General features: G+C 41.0%; 1 pseudogene; it reads left to right on the top strand.

Moving 5' to 3' along the window:
- On the top strand, window positions 1,099-7,915 carry LOC102175682 (annotated as a pseudogene).

Here is a 19,548-nt window from a genome sequence, read left to right on the forward strand (position 1 = left end):
CATGGTGATGTCCATGTGGTTGCAAAGAGCTGGACACACTGAGTGACTGAACTGAACTGCCACACTCAGGCCCGAAGGGGCCACAGGGAACTCTCTTCGAAGTTGAGTAGCTGACAGGAGTTCTGTTCTGTTGGAGTTCCTTTGGCAAAGGAACATGGCCAACCTTGGCTCCCTGGGAGGGAAATATCTGGGAGGGTATACACTCTGCTCCCCTCATCTGCCATCTGTGGTCATGGCCAGACTCGGTTGGAAGCTAGAGAGGTGGTTTGATGCAGTCCCTAAAGACCAGCTTCCTCAGGCTACAGAACACATCAGAGAACCAGGGTAACTGACGCGACACATTCAGCAATGTAAACATGAATGCATATTTACAAAATAAGTGCGGAATATGAAGAATAACAACACAACACCTGCCTCTATGCCCTTTCTCTTACCCTCAGAGTGAAGGCTGGCTTCAGGTATCTGCTTACCTGGATTTCCTCTTTCACTTAACCACTGGCCCCTGAGAATTTCTTAATTGTCTGCTAGCTCATTGATATATATTATGTATATTTCACCCAGCATTCTTTGCTCTTTTCAGTAGAAGAGTTCCTTAGTGTGTCTCGTCTGAGAATCTGCTAGATACAGAAGCTCCTTGTTCCTTTTCAGACTGCTTTTATCCTTGGCTTCTTACTGTGGCCAACATGGAATTTTCACCTTGCTGCTTATTGCACTTTTTATTCTCACAGATAGAAGAAGTCAACTTTGGCTTTTGGTAAGACAGAGATTTTCGTAAATGTGTAACATATCAAAACTACACTTATGTTTTGTCCTAATTCTCAGTGTGAGCAGGAGAAAGATTACTTTGTCCTCAGACCCTCTCGCTCTCCTGAGCGTCCTTCTGTGCTTTCACTCACCTAATGGGCAGTGTTACATAATTAGAATGCTCCAGACTAAACTCCTCTCCATCCAATTCTGCTTCTTGTCCTGTCTTTTCTTCTTTGTGTAGGGATAGCACTGTCCAGTCATTAAACTAGATTTAGTAATGGGACTCTTTTTTCATGTACTGGTTATTTCCTGGAGCTTCTGAAGTGTAAACTGCCATTTTTAAGATGCAGCATGGCGTGTTTCTTCTTTTCTGCTTGGCTGGATGTGGGCACATTGATGGTAGAGGCAGTTGGGTTTCTCAGAAGTCAAGTTAGACCGTGTGGACTTAAAGGTCCTCCCATATTTTTTTAAATTGTTTTAATTGTGCTTGCCACTCAGTACTAGCACAGCCAATTAATTTGGTCTATAATCAGTTTCTTCGCATGTACAGAGGAATGGGGTTATTGGAAGAAAAGTTATGACCAACCTAGACAGCATATTCAAAAGCAGAGACATTACTTTGCTGACTAAGGTCCATCTAGTCAAGGCTATGGTTTTTCCTGTGGTCATGTATGGATGTGAGAGTTGGACTGTGAAGAAGGCTGAGCGCCCAAGAATTGATGCGTTTGAACTGTGGTGTTGGAGAAGACTCTTGAGAGTCCCTTGGACTGCAAGGAGATCCAACCAGTCCATTTTGAAGGAGATGAGCCTTGGGATTTCTTTGGAAGGAATGATGCTAAAGCTGAAACTCCAGTACTTTGGCCACCTCATGGGAAGAGTTGACTCATTGGAAAAGACTCTGATGCTGGGAGGGATTGGGGGCAGGAGGAGAAGGGGACAACAGAGGATGAGATGGCTGGATGGCATCATGGACTCGATGGACACGAGTCTGAGTGAACTCCAGGAGATGGTGATGGACAGGGAGGCCTGGTGTGCTGTGATTCATCGGGTCACAAAGAATCGGACACGACTGAGCGACTGAACTGAACTGAAGAGAGAAGTCTGGGTGTGTGTATTCACAGTAATGTAACGACACTGTGTCCATTTCATTGCCATGCTTTTTCTGTGAACTCTGTATAAGTCACCTTCCATTCTCTTCCAGCCTTGTTTTCACCAGTGATGGTGTCTTACACTATGAAATGAACCATGCTTCACCTGTGCAACCTCGTTTTGTCTATTTGCATTAATTGATTTTCCTGATATTTTCACATCTTAGTTTTCCTTAATTTTCTTGTATCCCTCACCCTCATCCCACATCCAGTTGGAAATCAGTTCCTGTCAATTCTTTCCCTTAAATATGCCTCAGATTATATCTCCTTTTCCCTTCTGCCCCAGCTCCCTTACATAGGCTCTCATGATTTTCGACAGCAGACTCCCAGTGATGCATGCTGCATCTATAGTAATCACTTCAGCCTGTAAATCAGACCACAGTGGAGGTCTGTGTAAGAACGTGGGGGAGATCTATAAGTGGGGTAGATGGTGTCTCCTCCTCCCACAACTGCCATCTAATGTTGGCATCTGTACTCTTGGAGAGAGTTACTGGGAACATCTCAGTCTACCCAAGTGATCTCTAAGTCCATTAGGATTCTTGGGTTACCTTGTAGTTTCCATGGGCCTGCACACACATGGCCTAGTATTAGAGGACCTCGTTGTTGTTTAGTTGTTAAGTTGTATCTGACTCTTTTGGGGCCCCATGGACTTTTGCCTGCCAGGCTCCTCTGTCCATGGGATTTTGCAGGCAAGAATACTAGAGTGGGTTGCCATTTCCTTCTCCAGGGGAATCTCCCCGACCCAGGGATCAGACCCATGTCTCCTGCATTGGCAAGTGGATTATTTAGCATTGAGCCACCAGGGAAGCCAGATCCTCATTGCTCCTCAAATCTTTGCCGTGGCATTGAGTTGCAGTTTTAACCAATCCGATGGTTGCTGTATTTCTGTAAGAGCCAACACACAGAGGAATGTGAGTCCTGAGGAGGAACATTCCTCCTCCTTGATGCAGAGACATCTCCCTTTATGCCAGACATTTTTCTCTCCTCCACTACAGAGTCAGTCATATTTAGATGTATTACTACTGATCTATTTCACTTCAAAGCCAGTAAACCTGTGTTGTGTTTACTTCTGTTTTTTTTTTTTTTTCACAAAGGTAGAGCAAATTGGGGGCTTCCCAGGTAGCACAGTTGTAAAGAATCTGCCTGTCAGTGCAGGAGATACAGGAGACACAAGTTCTGTCCCTGGGTTGGGAAGATCCCCTGGAGTAAGAAATGGCTACCCACTCCAGTATCCTTGCCTGGGAAATCCCATGGACAGAGGAGTTCGGTGGGCTTCAGACCATGGGACCACAGAGAGTCAGACACGACTCAGCACCAGCACCACCACCACCAGAGAGAATTGAAGGATAAGTCCTGGAAGGCTTGAAGAGAACCCCTTCCCTTAGCGAGCCTTGAGCCGAACTACTCCCACTCTTGAATCCAGAAGCTGAGGATTGTTTTTTCAAACCCAGTAAACATTGGAGTCATTTCTTTTCTTGTTATTCCGAATCTTCAAATTTTCCTTCTCAGAAATGCTTCATTGTCTCATATTTCTAACTCAGTTTCATCCTCAAACCAAAGGCTTCCTGTCAACATGCCCTAACTTCTCTCTTTCTCAAACAACTCTGAGCTCACTGAGGCTTATTTCATCCCCAGAACAGCTCCAGGTGGTAGGTAGAAGACAGGATGCCAGTATTAGCTTTGTGCAACCAGTCCATTCTGAAGGAGATCAGCCCTGGGATTTCTTTGGAAGGAATGATGCTAAAGCTGAAGCTCCAGTACTTTGGCCACCTCATGCGAAGAGTTGACACATTGGAAAAGACTCTGATGCTGGGAGGGACTGGGGGCAGGAGGAGGAGGGGAAGACAGAGGATGAGATGGCTGGATGGCATCACTGACTCGATGGACATGAGTCTGAGTGAACTCCGGGAGTTGGTGATGGACAGGGAGGCCTGGCGTGCTGCGATTCATGGAGTCGCAAAGAGTCGGACATGCTGAGCGACTGAACTGAACTGAACTGAAGCAGCAGCAGAAGTGAAAGCACTGAATGTCTGTGTGCCCAAGGTTAAAGAGACGTCGAAGTGATTTGTAAATATTTTGACTAAGAGGGAGTGGAAAAGCTGTCCATACAATTAAAAAATTTTTCAATTAAAAAAAAAAAGCAGCAGCAGTCTCCAAATCAAGTTAATCGAAAAAAAATTTAAATGCCATGATTATGTTCTTCTAAAACAACCAAGCAAATCTATGAATTTAGGTAAACACGCTCCCGTCTCTTAATGCCTTTGTTAGTCTTCTGTGCTTTAAGCCACTCGTTTTCCCTTTGTAAACCCAAATTGTCAATCTGATCATGTCTTAAAAACATCAGATATACTTTAAGTTAAAAAAAAATAAAGCTCACAAAAATTTTACTTTCGAATTCCAAGCCAGGGTGAAATTTAATTGCAGTTATAAACCCTCTGAGCAAGGGTTTATCTGGAATTGCCAACATAACCCCAAGTTCAGCAATGCAAATGACACTGCTATAATAAAAGAAATAAAAAAGCTTTCAATATGTTGTCTAAGAACTTGAGCACACTGAAAGTGATTTATAAGCAGGCAGACTAAACATTTAAATGCCTTTCCTAGCAATGGTATATTTTTCAATACAGCAAGCACTCTCATATATGATTCTGTATTCCAAGACAGCGCTGCTTCTGACAATATAAGCCCTTTCTGATAGGGTAACATTTCCAATCCAAGATTAAAATCTTGGAAACTTGTCAACAGAAAAGGATGATAATATGAGTGAAACTGCAGCTATCAAAGAAAAATGCCTCGCAAGTAATTTCTGTAATGGTCAACTTCTAGTAATTTTCCCTTCCCCTTTTACTCTTAAGTAAAGGGGTTGGCCTGAAGGTCATTTTAATATTTTGGATAAGTACAGTTACAAACGAGAAATTCATGAACACAGGAAAAAGTGAGTCATTTAATACCACAAAAATCAACTTTTTACATTGCCTTTCTTATTTCCATTTCTAATGCAGACCATAGGGAATATTTTTCTTCTGATGAATAGAGGTTTAAGCAATGAGTTGACAATAAACCCTTGAACTTCATGAGGCACTAAAAATTAGAGGATCAGAGAGTCTTAAGTTTTCTTGAGTATATTTCCATAATTTTTTTCTGTTACTTTATTTAATCTTTCACTACTCCAGAGACTAGAACTGAGTGACCTACTAGGTCTTTTCCATTTTTTTTCTTATAATTCTCTTTTTCTGTTTAGGATGTGGGTGATCTCTTTAATCTCTGGTATGCCCTTGGCTATACCCAGGTAAATTGGGGTGATTCTCAGTTTTACGAGCTATACAGGATGGAGTATTATGGGCCAAAGAGTATGTCTGAAAAAGTTCAGAACATGTATACAGTTTTATTACTGTGATATTTCTAAATTATTTTATTCCCATCACACACTATGGTAGCTAAAGTGAATTTCAAAGTCTAGTTTCTTATTTTTCCTTTGGTTGGATATATCTTGCCTCTAGAATATTCTTTTCTTCCCTGAATACTCAGCATTTTCCTTATCATGGTTCTGAGTATTTCAAATCACAAATAGACACTCATACACAGACATTCTGTTTCTTTCTCAAAACTTATGTTTTCCTTTATTTGATGATAAATCAAGTATAATTCAACACTTAATTGTTAACTATCTACTAGTCTGTGTCATTCAGGCCCTGTGCTGTCCCTGGGGGATGCACTGCTAAATTAGATGTGCACTGTTTCAGGTAGCTCAAGGTCTGATAAAGGAGCTGGATGTGTTTGTTAGTCATCAGATTTCAGAGTAATGGTCCTAGGGGAGGGATAAACAGACAGGCTCATAAAGGACCAACGCACCCAGTGTCAGGGGTCAGGGAAGTCTCCCTACAGCAGCACTTTTCAAAATGTGGTCCTTGAATTATGGCATCATATCATCTGGGAACTTGTCAGAAACACAAACTCTGAGGCTCCATCCCAGAAGTACTAAATCAAAAACTCTAGGAAGGGTCTTTTGTCTGTTTTGCAGTAAGCCCTCTGGATGGTTCTGATACATGTCTAGGTTTAATAACCACTGCCTCAGGGTCAGTAACAACTTTGTAAGGAAAAGATGCTTTCTTTACTATCAGGCTTATTTACATAATTGATACCTCTTGATAATTAAGTCATCTAAGATCTCCTATTCTTTTCTTTGTCTCTAAACTGCACTGAAAAAGTGCAACAGCTTCCATTTTAAACAACTGTTACTTACATATACTTTCCCTGTCCACACACATTTAAATGGTTTAAAGGTAGAACATAAATAATTAATTACATTAGAGTTACACAATGCAAAACCTCATTAACAACAACAACCTGATTCTTTTGAAAACAAAACAGGCCCAATTGTCCAAATTAATCAAATGAGTCTTCCTAGAAATCTAGTTTGGTTTGTGAATGTGAGAACATTTGTGTCCTAGTACTCAATATTTTGAAGCACCATTCTGTTTCTTGGAGATGATGAAGCAGCCGGGAGTCCATTCTTATCCCTATGCAACAAGAGTAGCATTCATATCTTCTTGCCCCACACCCTCTTCTCCATGGGAATGAAGGCAAATGAAAGAAATGAAATAAACTAGACAAGAGCTGAACTAAATTGAGTGATGTTTTAATTATATGCCTTCCTTCTGAGTTGCTTTGGTTGTGTCCCACTTTTTAAATTATTGTTTTACATTATAAGTAAAATGATTTGTTGTTGTTCAGTTGCTAAGTCGGATCCAACTCTTTGCGACACCATGGACTGCAGCATGGCAGGCTTCCCTGTCCTTCACTATGTTGCAGAGTGTGCTCAGACTCATGTCCATTGAGTCGGTGATGCCGTCCAACCAACTCAAGTAAAATGATGGAATTTGTTTTTTGATAAGAATATATACTTATCTGTGTGTACAAGAACCAACTGTATACAACTACTGGTGAATTTTATAAAGAATTATTAATGACAGCATGCTGCCGTCCGGAGGGTCGCAAGAGTCAGACACAACTTAGCAACTGAACAACAACAACAGTTTGAAAATTAAATGGGCATCTTAAAAAACAAAACTCAAAAGTTGTCCATGGCAGTGGCGGCAGGGCGTTGCGACTGACGCTGGGTAGTCTCGGAAGCACACTCTGCCGGCCACTCTCGCAGCCCTGGCAGACGGGCAGCACATCTGTGAATGAGATCTTCGTTGGCTGCAGGACTTTTGGGCTGCAGGATATCCGAGAGAAAATCCGAAAAGTTGTACAGTGTCTAGAACAAACAGCTCGAGAGATTTGAACTCTATTGCAAGGGGTCCATTAGTGTGCTGGGTTTCAGGACATTCCAAAGAGGCATTTGAAAACTCGAGAACATTTTGGTACAGTAAAAACACATCTAACGTCTTTGAGGAAAAGGCAATGGCAACCCACTCCAGTACTCTTGCCTGGAAAATCCCATGGACAGAGGAGCCTGGTGGGCTGCCGTCTATGGGGTCGCACAGAGTTGGGCACGACTGAAGAGACTTAGCAGCAGCAGCAGCAACGTCTTTGAAGACCAAGTTTCCTGCGGAACAGTATTACAGGTTTCACGAGCACAGGAGATTTGTGCTGCAGTGCCTGGTCGTCTTGGCAGCGTTTGTTGTGTCCTTGGAGTCGAAACCATAGTGAACCGAGAAGTGGTTACCAAGGTCCTTGGCAGTGAGCGTGATCCGAAGAAGGGATTTCACTCGGATGTGGAAGATTCTCTCTCGGAGTTCTCATTCTCGCTAGTGAACTGTTGAGATTATCCGTCAACAGCGTGACCGCCGGAGACTACTCCCGGCCCCTGCACATCTCCACCTTCATCAAACGAGCTGGATTCCGGCTTCTGCCTCCTCAGCCTCAAAAATGATTCCCTGAGGAAGCGCTACGAGGGCCTGAAGTACGATGTGAAGAAAGTGAAGAAGGTGGTCTGCCATCTCTCCATCCGGGGCTGCAACAGGGAGCCGGCAGCTGCCTGCGTGAAGCGGGGGGCTCCCCGCCGGCCCTGCTGACTCCGGCGGTGCCCACCAGGCCCAGCCCAGCGCCTCCCATGGTAGTTAGGGTACCCCGTCATTTCTTAACTGGTTGTGTGGTGTTTCAGGGTTGAAGCGCTTTTTAGGGGGTGACAGAATAGCCTTTACAGGGATAGGTTTTTCTTTGTTTCCAGTGAATTTGCTCTGTAACTCAGTATAAACTTCAGTTTTGTCAGAAAACGTACATGTCGATCTCTTGCTAAAGTTCTTTTCTTGCTTACTGCCCCCCCACCCCCGAAAAAGAAATTGTCTATTGTACAATGCTAATACAAGTTTTTTTGATAACTTTGTAAATATTATGCTGTTACTTATTTAATACTGTTATTAATAATTCAACATCCTGTTATAATGATTCAGATATGTCATGTCACAAATTGTTCCCTGAAATATAATTACAAATCGAATGGGTCACTACGCTCTTTAAATATCTCTCACCATTCTTAAAAATATATCTTTGCAAATACAGCAGTATAAAAGATATTCTTAATCTGTTCACTTCATTCTGATTTAAGTTCCATCATCTTTTAAAAAATTTTTTGTTGAAATAGCATTGATTTACAATGTTGTGATAGTTTCAGGTGTACGGAAAGTGTTTCACTTATGGATGCATATATATATGTTCTTCTTAATATTACTTTCCATTATAGGTTATTATAAAATATCAAGTATAGTTCCCTATGTTATATAGTAGGTCCTTGTTGGTTATCTTAACAATAACCTTGTTGGTTATTTATATATGGTAGTGTGTGTGTTTTAATCCCAAACACCTAGTTTATGCCTTTCCTCCCTTCTCCTTGGTAATAAGTTTGTTCTCTGTGTCTGTAAGTCTGTTTTCTAAAAAAGTTCATTTGTATCATGTTTTTAAATTCCACATATATGTGATATCATATGATATTTGTCTTTCTCTGTTAATATGATATATCATATTATATATTAACTGTCTGTTAATATGATATCATATTATATCATATTATATATTAACTGATATCATATCAGTTAATATGATAATCTCCAGGTCCATCCATGGTACTACAAATGGCTGTATTTTATCCACTCTTATAGCTGAGTAATATTCCATTGCATATATATATATATATATACACCACATCTTCTTTATCCATTCACCTATTGATGGACACTTAAGTTGCATCCATGTCTTGGCCATTGTAAATAGTGCTGCTATGAACATTGGGGTGCATGTATCTTTTTGAAGTATGGTTTTCTCTGGATACATACCCAGGAGTGGGGTTGAAGGATAATATGGTAGCTCTATTTTTAGTTTTTTAGGGAGCTTCCATGCTGTTTTCCATAGTGATTGTAGTATCTGACACTCCCACCAACAGTGTAGAAGGGTTCCTTTTTCTCCACACCCCTCCAGCATTTATTAATATTATTTGTAGGCTTTTTGATGTCAGCCATTCTGACTGGTGTGAGGTAGTTTTGATTTGCGTTTCTCTAACAATGATGTTCAGCATATTTTTTTGTGCCTTTTGAATGTCTGAATGCTTCTTTGGAGAAATGTCTGTTTAGATCTTCAGCCTATATTTTGATTGGGTTGTTTGTTTTTTTGATATTGAGTTGTATGAGCTGTTTGTATATTTTGGAGATTAGTCCATTGTCAGTTACATCATTTGCAAATATTTTCTCTCATTCTGTAAGATTATTATTTTTTTTTTGGTTTTATTAATGGTTTTCTTTGATATGCATTTCTATACACTACTGATGAAAGATCTGAAAGAGAAATTAAGGAAACAATCCCAGTTACTATTGCACTAAAAAGAATAAAATACCTAGGAATAAACCTACCTAAGGAGAGAAAAGACCTGTATACCACAAACTGTAATACACTGCTGAAAGAAATCAAAGATGACACAAACAGATGGAGAGATACACTGTGTTCTTGGATTAGAAGAATTGATATTGTCAACATGACTACCCAAGGCAATCTACAGATTCAATGCAATTCCTATCAAATTATCAATGGCATTTTCCACAGAATTAGAACAAAAACTTTTAAATTTTATGAAAACACAAAACACCCCGAGTAGCCAAAGCAATTTTGAGAAAGAAAAACAAGCTGGAGGAAGCAGGCTTCCTGGCTTCAGTGAAAAGTGAAAGTGAAAGTGTCTGACTCTTTGCAACCACATGGACTGTAGCCCACAAGACTTCTCTGTCCATGGGATTCTCCAGGCAAGAATACTGGAGTGGGGAGCCATTCCTTTCTCCAGAGGATCTTCCCAACCCAGGGATTGAATCTGGTTCTCCTGCATTGCCAACAGAATCTTTACTGTCTGAGCCACCAGGGAATCCTATACTACAAGCTACAGTTATCAAAACCATATGGTACTGGCACAAAAGCAGACATATAGATAAATGGAAGAGGATAGAAAGTTCAGAAATAAACCCATGCTAATAACCCATGGTCAATTAGTTTATGACAAAGGAGTCAAGAATATAGAAGGGATAAAAATCTCTGTAAAAGACAAATAAGTGATGCTTGGAAAACTGGACAGCTACATGTAAAAGAATGAAATCAGAACATTCTCTAATCCTATACATCATCTCTTTATTGGACTTTTTCCAGAATTTGCCAACCTGGCTCCCAAACCACTGTACTTACCCTCCACCCCATTCTAAGCACATCATGACAAGATTTATCTAACATGCATATGTTATTCCCCTTATGAATATGCTTAACTGTCCTTCTCTGCCATAAAGGCTTTCGTAATCAGGTCCTTGTTGATTCCTCAATTTTAAATTTTCACACTTCCAACTTACCACATATTTAAAGCAATATATAAACTTATTTGCAGTTTTTTTAAAAAAATTTCCAACTCTTTTCCTGTTTCTGTGAGAGCAAGACTGCTATTTCCTCTATCTGGAACATCTTCCTCTTCCTGGAAAACCTGGATAATTCATACCCTTCATTCAACACTGAGCATTATCTCTTTTGTGAAAGTTTTCCACCTCTTCTGCTAAACTAGATTCCTTCATATTGTTTCCTTACAACAAGACAAATTTATTTATTTATTATTATTATTATATGTACACATGGCATGTAAATAAAACATGTACTAGCTATAGTATACATAGTGCATACCATCTTTAAGATGATGCTCTGTCTGGGTGGGGAAGAGGAAAGCACAACTATACGTATAATAATTTATTTATTAAAAATGAAGCAAATGACAAAATATTCAAGTTAGATAAACTTAGGTAGTAGGTATATGGGTGTTGATTCAGTTTTCTCTGTACTTTAAAATATTTACTGTTTTCTTGATTTAAAATAAGTTGAAAAAATATGATAGCTTATAGTTAAATCATGGGAAGAATAACCAAGCAGACTGTAGAATCTTTGCTTTGGGAGATTACAAAATCTTTGTGTGTGTGTATGTGTATGTGTGTGTGCGTGTGAGTGTGTGTTTTAAAAACCAAAACTCTAAGATTGCAAGTTATGGGTTCCAACTACTCGATAACTTGTGTTCCAGTTCACACCTAAGCAGCTCCATTTATAGAAAACTCAACATCTTTTTAGGTAGCCCATCGGGAATTCCTGCTCTGTCCTACTTCTGCTTCTTGGAACGCATTGAGGTAGTTGTGAGTGTTCTCTTTTTAATATTGCGTTCTTTCTCAATATGATTTTATTGATGTCTTTTCATCATCCTGATCACCCTTTTTAGGATACAACCCAGAGTTTTTCTTAGTGTATCAAGGAATACAGTCTACATAGACAAGAGCAGAGGTATTCATTGCCTCACTCATTTTAGACACTTTATTTGTCTGACATAGTCTCAGGTTTATATGATACTTTTGAAAGTCAGATCACACAAATGGAGCATTTGAAGGTTACTGCTGCCAAGTCTGAATTCCTCTGTTCTCTGTCTGTACACTTGAATCACTAGCCCTTGACATAGGTCAGGAAAACATTGTTAACTGCATTAAAACATTTTGTTGAGCTTATGACGAATCGCTATTTCCTTTTGGATACTAATGTTGGATACATTGGTACAACTGTAATATCATCGAGGCTTCCTTTCCTGCATCTTGCCCTTAAGGGTATCATGAGAGAACTTGTCCAAAGCTTTTCTGAAATCCAGCGACACTGTTTCCACTCTGTTTCTCTGATCTCCCAGCTAGATCTCCCACTAGAAAGTGAGGTTAGTGTGACAGGACTATTCTTAGTGAGCGCACGCTGAGTTTACCACTTCCTTTTCTAAGTGCTCAGAAGCCATTGTTTAGGGGAAAAAAAAAATGTTCTAGAATCTTGCCCTGAATAGATGTCAAGCTCAGTGCTCTCTAGTTCATGAATACGCATTCTTCCTCTCTTTATAAATCCAGATGACACTTGCCTGTATCCAGTTTTCCAGGAGCTCTTTTCCGCTGTGGGTTTTCTCAGGTCCACTGACAATGATTCAGCCATTTCTGCAAGTTCTCTGAGGATGCTGAAACGTACTCCTGGGCCAAGAGTCCAGGATTCACGTGGCATAGCACCTTTTCATCTCCTCGTTTATTTAGGAATACATCTATCACCTGTTTGAGAAGGGAATAGGAAATCGATTAACCCAAACTGCAGTGAAGGTCGTGTTTGGTTTGATGGTCAATATGAAAGTGAATCAAGCTAAGAGGAAAAACTGTTATTAGAGGGCTTGAAGCATGTGCAGCAGTATGCTAGGTGCTAAGAGATGAGAATAAGATAAAGCCAAAGCCCTGGCCTTAAAAATCTGATAGTCAGGTTGGGGGAAATAAAACTTTTAATACCAGAACCCATATAGTGTAATTTGGGAATAAAGCAGGACTTCAAAGAACACAATCCTTGCCATCAAAAGGATTTAAAAAATAGCTCAAATTGTTTCCTTATATTCCTTAATACTATCAAAAAGGTATATTAAAACTAGTTTAAATGTTGCAATATAACTATGTTGTCTACTGACTGCTTCACTGGCCAGAGGTTGTCAGTGAATTCTAAACCTAGGTGTGTGTTAAAATGAACCTTCATTTGTGGTAACATCTGTTTATGAGTTGAGATGTTGACACACTAATAGGAGAAGGAAGGGGGCAATGGTTCTACTGCTAAGCCAACCTCTCATGCTACCAGGCTTGCTGGGAGAGGGGAGGGTAGGAGCAGAGAGCGGGACAGCAGGCAGAATGGCAGAACGGCAGAACGGCTGAGGAAGAGAGCAACAGTGCCTTGGTCCTTGGGGTCTTTCCTACATGCTATCTCATATGCAAGGGGACTCCCACTCATTGAGCACCTCTTTATGCCAGGAATGCTGTTAGGTACTTTGAATGCCACATTGCATTTCTTCCTCCACAAGCCTGTAGGATAGGGCATGCATGTGTGTGCACGCTCAGTTGTGTCCAACTCTTTGCAACCAGATGGAGGGTAGCCCACCAGACTCCTCTGTCCAGGGGATTTTCCAGGCAAGAAGATTGGGGCAGGTTGCCATTTCCTTCTTCAAGGGATCTTCCTGGCCCAGGGATTGAACCCACATCTCCCTCCTCTCCTGTGTTGGCAGGTGGATTCTTTACCACTATGCCACCTGGGAAGCCCAAAATAGTCAGTGTAGCCTTATTTTACAAGTGAGGAAACTGAGCTCAGAGAGCTGGAGTCATTTGCTCAAAGGTCATATTAATGCTAAATGGCAGACCTGGGATGTAACCTCAGATGCATCTGATTTCAGGGCTATTTTATTTTTATTACATGATACTCTCTGGATAGAAGCAAATTGGGACTTGAAGAGACTTTTCTTCTTGTCCTTACAAAATGTCTTGTCACCTAGAGAAAGGCAAAATTTCACCCATGTTTCAAGCTGATTGTCATATTCTGCTAGTTTTATTAAATGTACTTTAACTTTTTATATCATAGAATAAATACAGTCTAATTATTTCATGAAGTAATGCCATTCTGTTACCATATATAGATGAGGTGTATTTTCATAGACGTTCTCTCTATTTGGGACTTGATATCAAGAAAATGAAATTTGCAAAGATAACTCCTTGCTACCTGGTTATTTACTACATGGGGACAGCGCTTGGTGAATGGCCCTTGTCTGAACTGAGTTTCCTAGTTATTAGCACAACAGGTGCTGCAAAATGAGGTCTGTGAACTGAAGGCCAATTTTTGTGCAGAGGATAAAATGTGAAACAATAGATAGGTCAGGAGAGGACATGGTATATGGGGATACAGTGTCCCTGCAAGGGACAGATGCGTATTGCTGAGCAAGGGCTGTTCCAAAGAGCCCTGACCATTAATTCAGTCAGAACCCTGAGCTCTAAATTAAAGCAGGAGAACAGCAGAAAGACGCAGTGCCTGTAACTGTAACCTAGAGCCTAAAGGTGCTGGGGGAGAACACTGCAAGAGCAGTAAACCTCTTTGGCTGTTTGTTTCTGTTGGTTTCTTTACAGGAATTTGGAATGCCTGGTTGTAAGGAGTTGGGTTAAAAATGCAGATGTGTGAGTGGGGATTAGATTTTTGGGAGGGTAACCGACTGGAGACAACTAGAGATGCCTGGATATTCCTCTGTGTGTGTGTGTGTGTGTGTGTGTGTGTGTGTGTGTGTGTGTGTGTGTGTGTGTGTGTGTAGGGGGATATTAGCAAAGAGGCAGCCATTGTCAGAGAACCCTGACCATCTCCTGCCTGGGGGGATTTTTCATAGGAATTGGCAGTGGCTGCCTGGACCCTCTCTCAACAGCAGAGTGACGCTACAGCCTTTACCCTGGACTTTGTCCACTCTTCTGCCCAGTTCTTCCCCTGGCCTCCATGAATGCCTCTTTCCTGTGTTTGACATGAACCTTCATAGTTCATCCTCTAACAACATTCCTGACAGTGACCTATGTGGAGTTTCACATAGTGAGTCTTCCACAGATATTTTATTCTTCTGTCCATCCATCCATCCATCCATCCATCCATCCATTCATTCACAAACATTTTCTGAATTTCTACTGTGTATCTGTAGCAGTTGTTGGCACTAGGGATAGATAACAAGTTAATACCACTTGTAAGACCTCACAATGTCATGGAGTCATAGGGCCCATTAAAGTGATTACTAGCCTGAGATTAGTGCTATAACACAGATGCATAAAGATTCAGAGTTGGTCCCAAGTTGACTGTACTTGCATGAGGCAGGAAAGGCTATAGCCAGGCTTCATGCTTAAGATACTAGGTTGTCTTCAGAATCTGACTCAATGAGTTCAAATCCTGGTTTTGCCACTTTTGAGCTAACAAAACACGAAAAAATTACTCAACTAATTTTGAGTGGCCTCCATAAAATGCACGACCATTATCTTGTGGATTCTTGTGATTATTACGTGAGATGATGTGGATAGATTCGTTGGTAAATGCCTGGCATGTAGAAATCGGTCAATAAATTTTCATGATTATTATTGTTGTTAAAATCTGCTGTGAAAGCAATAAGGCTTCCCTAAGGACATATTTCAGCCAAGACTGGAAGGGTAAACTGTGGTCACTAGGCCAGCGGTGGGAGGGTAGTGACTGGGGTGCAGATGGAGAGGACTTTGCAGAAGAGGAAATAGGATATGCAATGTCCAGGGACCTCAAGAGCACAATACACTTGGAGGGAGTCAGTCAGGTAGAGTTAGTTGAGCTCTTAGCACTTTCGTTCTCCATCCTCTTATGTATCAAATTACCTTGCAGTTGTTTGGACATAATCTGTCTTTCTTGTTCCTCACCCGGTGAAATGCTCATTCTTCTGATTCATCTGTTTCAATCAACGCCATCTTTCCTGTAATGTCTCTGGGTTCCTGTCTCACCCTCTGTCCTTGCACTCATCATGCTGCAATGTAATTAATTGGCGGATATGTATTTCCTCCTCACTGGGATCCTAGAATGTCTTATTCAGCTTTGTCTATTCTGCATTGACTGGATGGACATGAGTTTGAGTAAACTCTGGGAGACAGTGAATGACAGGGAAGCCTGGTGTGCTGTAGTCCTTAGGGTTGCAAAGAGTCAGACATCCCTGGCATACTGCAGTCCATGGGATCACAAAGAGTTGGACATGACTTAGTGACTGACTAATTCTACACTGAGCTGGTACCTGGATTGTGGACTTGTGCAGACTGTGAGTTAAAAATAAAGCAGAATGATGAGAAATCATCCATAGGAACAGAATATCTTATTCTCTCCTGAAAGATCCAAGGAGTCATTTTGAAACAGAGAAATGGTCTGTTTTCTAAACCAAGTGCAGAGCTTCAGATGTGCTTCTTAAAGACACAGCTCTCTATATTTATTTGAACTTTGTAGTATGTAAGGATGGAGAAGACAATGGCACCCCACTTCAGTACTCTTGCCTGGAAAATCCCATGGACAGAGGAGCCTGGTAGGTTGCAGTCCATGGGGTCGCTAAGAGTCGGATACGACTGAGTGACTTCACTTTGACTTTTCACTTTCATGCATTGGAGAAGGAAATGGCAACCCACTCCAGTGTTCTTGCCTGGAGACTCCCAGGGATGGGGGAGCCTGGTGGGCTGCCATCTATGGGGTCTCACAGAGTCGGACACGACTGAAGTGACTTAGCAGTAGCAGTTTGTAAGGAAATAGAACCCTGAATCCAATCTGGATCCAGGCCTTAGGTTAATCATTTATACATAGTCCTGCTTGGTCCTAAGCCTATCAAAATTGCTTCATTTTTACCTGCCTTGCATTCTCTCTTCAAATCCTATAATAGGATCCTATAATCCTGACCATCTTTTCATTTGGCTGATAAGGTGCCAAATGGCTCTTCTTCATGTGTGGTCTTCTTGCAGCTGTTAGTTAATGAGGAGTGTCCCTGATGATTTTTATCAGATGAGAATTAACAGTCTAATGGACACAGCAATCACCTCTATGCTAACCGAGAGACCCAGAGCCAGAGAGCTGATGGTTGAAAATGTGCGTTCTGTTCTAGACTGTCCCACAAGGATGCTTCCTAGTGGTGTAACCTAGACATGTCCCCTGAGATCTCTGAACCCTCAATTTTCTCCTTTATAAAATGTAGGCAATAATAATGTTAATTTCATAATAAGATAAAAGAAAAATGATGGTTAATATCATGTGCCGATTTGAAAAGGCTATGGTACCCAGTCATTTGGTCAAATGCTAGTTTCCATGTTGCTGAGAAGATACTCTTTAGGTTCATGTTCCTTGAATAAAGCAAATTACTCTTCATAATGTGAGTGGGCCTCCTCTAATCAGGTGAGGACCTCAAAAGCACAGACTGAGATTTTCTGAAGCAAAAGCAATTCTGCCTTCAGACTGCAACATAGAAAGTCTGCTTTCCTTTCAAGCACATAGATTTCAGACTCAAAACTGTAACATCAACTTACCTGGATTCCAGTTTGCCAGCCTGCCATGTAGGTTTCAGTCTTGCTAATTCCTTAGGTGTCAATTCCTTTAAGCCTCTTCTCTTACTCTGTGCCTCTCTATGTCTCTCTCTTATATTTACATTTCCCAGGTGATTCAGTAGTAAGAAATCCACCTGCCAATGCAGGACACACCAGTTCAGGAAAATCCCCTGGAGAAGGAAATGGCAACCCACTCCAGTATTCTTGCCAGGAAAATCCCATTTTCAAAGTTTCAAAGAGTCAGACACTACTGAGCAACTGAGCATGCACACAAAATATATATTCATATACACACATATTTTCTATGGTTTTATTTCTCTGAGAACTTTGATTAATACAGGGAATAAAGCTTAGCAGACTTCCAGGCACATAGGCCTCCATTATTATGAGCAACTATTCTTACTAAACTATCTGGACCCCAGATCCTCACTTATATAATGGGTGAGTTGAGTCAGTAATCTGCTGTATTGTCTAACTTCATACTCAGAAATCTCAATGGAGAGTCCTGCTTCATCAAAGCTATCCTTATGGGGCAGGAAAACAAATTAAAATGCCTAAGTCCTTTAGAATTCCAGAAAAACATCTATTTCTGCTTTCTTGACTATGCCAAAGCCTTTGACTGTGTGGATCACAATAAACTGTGGAAAATTCTGAAAGAGATGGGAATACCAGACCACCTGACCTGCCTCTTGAGAAACCTATATGCAGATCAGGAAGCAACAATTAGAACTGGACATGGAACAACAGACTGGTTCCAAATAGGAAAAGGAGTACATCAAGGCTATATATTGTCACCCTGCTTATTTAACTTCTATGCAGAGTACATCATGAGAAATGCTGGACTGGAAGAAACACAAGCTGCAATCAAGATTTCCGGGAGAAATATCAATAACCTCAGATATGCAGATGACACCACCCTATGGCAGAAAGTGAAGAGGAACTAAAAAGCCTCTTGATGAAAGTGAAAGAGGAGAGTGGAAAGGTTGGCTTAAAGCTCAACATTCAGAAAATGAAGATCATGCATCTGGTTCCATCACTGTATGGGAAATAGATGGGGAAACAGTGGAAACAGTGTCAGACTTTATTTTGGGGGGCTCCAGAATCACTGCAGATGGTGACTGCAGCCATGAAATTAAAAGATGCTTACTCCTTGGAAGAAAAGTTATGACCAACCTAGACAGCATATTAAAAGCAGAGGCATTACTTTGCCAACAAAGGTCTGTCTAGTCAAGGCTATATTTTTTCCTGTGGTCATGTATGGATGTGAGAATTGGACTGTGAAGAAAGCTGAGCCCCGAAGAATTGATGCTTTTGAACTGTGGTGTTGGAGAAGACTCTTGAGGGTCCCGTGGACTACAAGGAGATCCAACCAGTCCATTCTGAAGGAGATCAGCCCTGGGATTCCTTTGGAAGGAATGATGCTAAAGCTGAAACTCCAATACTTTGGCCACCTCATGCAAATAGTTGACTCATTGGAAAAAACTCTGATGCTGGGAGGGATTGGGGGCAGGAGGAGAAGGGGATGACAGAGGATGAGATGGCTGGATGGCATCACTGAATCGATGGACGTGAGTCTGAGTGAACTCTGGGAGTTGGTGATGGACAGGGAGGCCTGGTGTGCTGCGATTCATGGGGTTGCAAAGAGTCAGACACGACTAAGTGAATGAACTGAACTGAACTGAAGTCCTTTTCTATTGATTTTTCTGACTTGATTGCAGTACTGTTTATGCATTGCTGCTGCTTAAGTTTCTAGATGTGCTGAAAGGTATGTCTAATGTGTTCTTGATAAGTTGAGTATAAGACAAATTTTGCAACATCCCCAAGATTTTCACATTCAAAGAGAGCTGTGCTCTTGTTCTTGTTATATCAGAGGCTGGGAATTGCTGGTCCAGATGGAGAATTCAGATGAAAAGGAGGTTGGGAAGAAAGCCTCATTTTCTGGGAGCCTCTGTGTCCTGTGCTGATAGATTTCACAGCAAAAAAGGGTAAAAGGGGCAAGGGGAATTATGAAAGTAAAGGCAGGGTCTCAACTTCTGAACTTTTGTTTTGTTTTGTTTATTTTGTTGTTATTTTTCTTTAGAAGGGAACAAAGCAGTACTTTTTGTTTTTGGAAACAATATCAATGTTCATTTATCAGTGATGTCACCTATATCAGTCCATTGCCCTGCCTCACTCTATTCTGTTATATTCCCCCCCACCACCACCTTTCTGCTTTATTTTTATTAATTGAATTCATTCCCTCCTGATATGTATTTATTTGTCACTGTCTCTAT

The sequence above is a fragment of the Capra hircus genome, chromosome 8 (genome assembly GCF_001704415.2).
Source record: "Capra hircus breed San Clemente chromosome 8, ASM170441v1, whole genome shotgun sequence".
Taxonomy (NCBI): domain Eukaryota; kingdom Metazoa; phylum Chordata; class Mammalia; order Artiodactyla; family Bovidae; genus Capra; species Capra hircus.